Source organism: Miniopterus schreibersii, assembly GCF_964146895.1.
Source record: "Miniopterus schreibersii genome assembly, chromosome: 2".
Classification (NCBI taxonomy): domain Eukaryota; kingdom Metazoa; phylum Chordata; class Mammalia; order Chiroptera; family Miniopteridae; genus Miniopterus; species Miniopterus schreibersii.
The window spans coordinates 56,727,718-56,733,145 of NC_138102.1; positions in this window are offsets into that span (position 1 = coordinate 56,727,718).

A 5,428-nucleotide genomic window follows, 5' to 3' on the forward strand; every position below is an offset into this window, starting at 1 on the left:
TTGGGGTATAATTGACAGATAACATTATATTAGTGTTAGGTATACAACATAATGATTTGATATTTGTGTATATTGTAAAGTAACGCAATAGATCTAGTTAATATCCACCACTATACAGTTATAATTTTTTTCTTGTGATGAAGACTTTTAAGATTTTCTCTCTTAGCAACTTTCAAATATGCGAGACAGTATTATTAAGTAGAGTTGCCATGCTATACATTATATCCCCATGAAGCATTGATTTTGTAACTAGAAATTTTACATTTTGCCCCCCTTTCCCTCATTTTGCACCTGCATCCTCACACCGTGCTTCTGCAACTACTCATATGTTTTCTGTATCTATGAGCTTATTTGTTTACTTGTTTGTTTAGATTGCACAAATAAGTGAGATAATATAGTATTTGTCTTTCTCTCTCTAACTTATTTCACTTAGGAAAATACCTTCAAGATCCATCCACATCACAAATAGCTAGATTTCATTCATTTGATGGCTGAATAATATCTGGTTGTATATATAAACCACATGTTCTTTATCCACCATCTCTCAGTATGCACTGCGTCTATGTCTTGGCTATTAAAAATAATGCTGTAATGAACAGGGGGTTGCATATATATTTTTGAGTTAGGGTTTCTTTCTTCAGATAAATATTCATGAGTGGAATTGCTGGATCAAATGGTAGTTCTATTTTTAACTTTTTGAAGAACCTCCTTAGTTGCTGCACCAGTTTACATTCCAACCAACAGGACACAAGATTCTATTTTTCCTACATTCTTACCAACACTTGTTATTTCTTGTCTTTTTTATACGTGTCATTCTAACAGTGTGAGGTGATACCTAATTGTGGTTTTAATTTGCATTTCCCTCATGATTAGTGATGTTGAGAATCTTTTCATGTACCCATTGCCACGTGTATGTCTTATTTGGGGGGAAAATGTATATTCAAATCTTCTTTTTTTTTTTTTTTGCTATGCATTTATATTTTGGTAATAAGGGGAACATTAAGATGTGAATCCCTTATCAAAAATATGATTTATATGATTTGAAAATATTTGCTCCTATTCAGAAGGTTGTTAATTTCACTTCATTTTGTTGATAATTTTCTTTGTTGTACAGAAGCTTTTTAGTTTGATATAGTTCCACTTGTTTATTTTTGTTTTGGTGACATAACCAAAAAATTATAACCAAGGCCTGATGTTAAGAGGCTTATTGAATATAATTTCTTCTAAGAATTTTATGGTTTCAGATGAATTTATTTCTTAAATGAAAGAGCCTTATTCTTTATATGTGCATTAATATATATTTCTACATAAATATAATAGCTGGGATTTACTTTAAAATAATCCACAGGGGAGTATGTGAATGATATGAATGAAAAAAGAATAACAAATTGATAAGAAAATTCAGGTAACATGTACATCTTATTATATTAGTCTATCCTTTTTGCATATGCTTTAAATTGACAGAAAGGGAAAGGATACAAAGATAAAGAACAATTTAACGAGTTAGGAAATAGTTTGAGAAAATTAAGGTAATTTGGCAGGTTGTGCCTTAGAAGTTTAGCTGCAAATAAAACATCGATAATTTTCAACTTTCTCTAATTAATGTTTGAAGAGAAGGGAATAAAGTATATGTGAAAAAATACAACACAGAGCTGAAATAAAAACTCATATCCTCAGAACATGCCACTGAAGTAAAGCAGAATGAATGAAAACAAAACAAAACACTTCAGGTAGGTATATTGTGAAAGAATTTTATATCATATGGAGTAAATAACAAATTCAGAAATATTTTAAAGAAATGAACTAGATTACCAGTGATGCAAGCAAAAAAGATGTGTGTTTATAAATATATGAACTTGTTTTATCATCAACAACATTGCATGTTAAAGGCAAGCCTAAGGGAACTTTGTTTTAAAGCTAAACCACCATTATTATAGGAAGGTAGATGACAACTATATATCTTCAGCCCAACAAGGGTTAAAAGGACCAAACGAGATGGCAAGGCTTTGGGTAAAGCACATTCTAGGAGGAACAAAACAACCACAAGAAAAAAACCAACAAGGGGACTGAGTGTTGCCGAGATTTTTTGTCACTAGAGACAACAGTGAATTGAGTCATCCATTTAATTATTTTTCTACGCCACTTATTGCTGCTCTAACATGCCACACTCATGCCTCAGAGCCGTGTCACTGGACTTCCTTCTGCCCTAATGACCACTGCCTGGCAACTGCACGACTCCCCACCCCTGCACACGCACCTCTTTATTCAGGCCTCTTCTCAAATGTTAGTTCATCACAGAGAATTTCTCTCACCATATTATTTAAAATCATTGTTATAGCTTCTTCAGCATTCTCTAGTTTTCCCTTGCTTTATTTCTCTACATAATAATTAAATCATTATTTATTGTTTGTCTTTTCCCACTAGGATGTAAGGTCCACTAAAGCATCTAGACCAGGATTTGACAGTTGTAGGAGGCAGGAAGGATTATTCAGTATTTAATGTCTTGGAAAAGAAAAAGCTGAGACCCTCCTCCATCACTTCTTTGGGGAATGATGGTTACTTCCTAATGTGCATAAGTAGAAAATCATACAGGAGAAATAGGTTATTCATATTTTCTTTAAATGCTAAGAAAAAATATGAACAAAAATGACATATGAAGTTCAATAACAAATGACTTTCACTGGATTTAACACTGTATCTTTAAATATATTTTTATAAACTAAATTCACAAAATTAATTCAATTCTGTTAGCATTTTATCAACAAAAATCTTACTTTCAAAAAGACTACCCTGTGTCTTTAACATGCTCAGATGATATTTTAGTAACTTACAGCAAACTACAAATAACCAAAATTATGTGTACTTTATATATTGTGATCTTATATAAATACAAGAATTCAACAAAGTGGAATCTTTGGTGCCAACCTCAGGTACAGAGTTAAATATTTATTATGAGAAGGATTTTCTATGTGCAAATAAGTCCTTTCTCTTTAGGCTTCTCTTTTTGATATGTATTCCCCATTATTCAGTGATGAATTCCTATTGGTTTAACATAAAACATTTGGAATCTTTTCCATTACCCAAATTCTTGCCATTTGCTTCCTGTTGACACACTAGGGATGTTACCTATCAGTGGCATCTTCAGACTCCCCCTGGTATGGGAGAGTAACAGTCCTGTGAGACATCAACATCTGACCACTTCCAGGAGTGATTCTGTATGCCCAAGTCAGGTAAGGGGAATATAGGGATGCTTCAACATTAAAAATTGGTGATATGTTTAATAGTAAAATTAAATTTAGACTCTTTGTCATAGTCACAAGGTTCACTCCGATAACTATGATCAATATACAAAGATTATGATAAAATAATTATTGTCACACTTTTATCATTAAACAATCAATGTAACAACCCAAAATTGCTATCAAAGTCCTTATGGTTGAAGTACATGATTACTCTTTAAGGCCAACTTCAAAAAGTACAGTTTTTCCTTATAACTTATGGGCATCAATGCATTATTTAAATATTTAAACAGCAGTGATATTTTCTGTCTATAATATGTGATTTTCATAATTTACCTATTAACTTAGAGTTCCATAATTTACATATTAAATAGTAGTATATTTATCATAAACTATTTAGATACAAGACTATAGAAAGACAATAATTATTATTTGTGTAATACTTTCTATATGCCACGCCCTATAATGACAGATGTAATTTACTTTCCCCAAAACCTTTTGAAGTATTATAACTTCTATTTTACAGATTGGGAAACAAACTCTGAGAAATTTTGTGCCACTATTTCAAGTTTATGAAGTTAGCAAGTGCCAGAACTATAATTCAAATCCAAGTCTGGTTGCTCCAAAAGTAAGCTCTATCTGTATCATTTTAAGATTTTGTTATATTTTGGTAATGCTCCTCTCATTTAGTAAAAATTAAAGATCCACCAATAAATTTGTCCTCTTGAGACCTTTCCTTGCTTTCTGTATTATTCCAGTGTTTTGTTCCTGGGCTTTCTCCAGTTCTATCATCTTTTCTATGTATTGTTTTGAAAGAATCCCAAATCATAGATACTACATCTTCATAAAAATGTATAAAAGTTTTGTTTTTCTCTTATACACCTTAAAGGAGATGTCATTTTTGACTTATTGAGAGTTTTATTTCTTTATGAATCTTTTTCTGAGCTAATATTGATGTAGATCCCTAAGAAAGAAAGTAGACTATAGATGACATTAAATGTCCTATTCAGTTAATTTTCAATGATTCATAGGCATTAACAATCATGTTTTATTCAAAACTGCACAGCTCTCTGAAGTCAAATCATAAGATAAAATGGACTACTAATACTTTAGTGTTAGAAAAATTATAAACTTTGCATTCAGGAAGTTTAAGTTAAAGGGTAAATGCAAAATACTGGATGAGAAGAGCACAATAAAATTGAGTTAATCTGCAGGGTAATCAAAACGACTGGTGGAAGAGTGACACTTTAGAGACTACCCAGATATAATACGGGGATGTATGTCAACTGACCTCCTAAACTGATAATGTATGTTTAAACTCTAAAATTTTACTTGAGATATGGTATTATTGGTTATAAACATATTACCTCAACATTGGCAGGAAGAGATCAATATGCTATGGTGCTTTTTGAAGACCTGTACCCTACTTTTGAAAACTCTAGAGACTAGTAAAAAATTTGTACAGGTTACATCACTGTTTTAATCTTTAGGTTAATAATCTAGAAAAGAATACTAACTATCACTCCTGTCTTTTAATTCTTTCTCAATGTGCTTTCAGTTCACATTATGCCCAGCTCTTTCCTGACCCAGGGTATTCGCACATATATTTTTTTATCCCATGGTCTGTGTTGACTCATTTGTCAGATCTCAGCTATATTATCAACAGGGCCCTGTTTTCTTCTTGAGAACCAGCACAATTTATAAGTGAGATAATATATGTTAAAGTGTTTTAAAATACAAAACCCAGGGCTGTAATTATTATCTATTTAAGTTAAACACCAATTCTGATTCAAAATCTCCTGAAATAAATTAACATGACACCTTCTGCATGAAAGCAAGTTTAATACTGCCCACTTTTTTAAGGCCAAAACTTACTACTGATGATTCTTGGCTACATTATTGAGTCTTTCTGTTGAAGAAAATATTCCTGAATGATGCATTTAATTCTTTTGATTCTTGCATTTTCTAATCTAGTAGCCTATAAAGAAATCTTAAATTATAGATTATCTCTCTGCTTAAAACACTTCACTAGATTTCCAGTACAATGCAAATCAAAACACTATTCTATGAGTTATAGAATAATACCATCTCTTACTCTCTCCTCCCCATATACGCACTAACAGTGGCCTTTAGTTCTTTCAATGTCCCATGCTTTTTGCTAAGTGGCTTTTAGCAGTCATTCTCTCTTT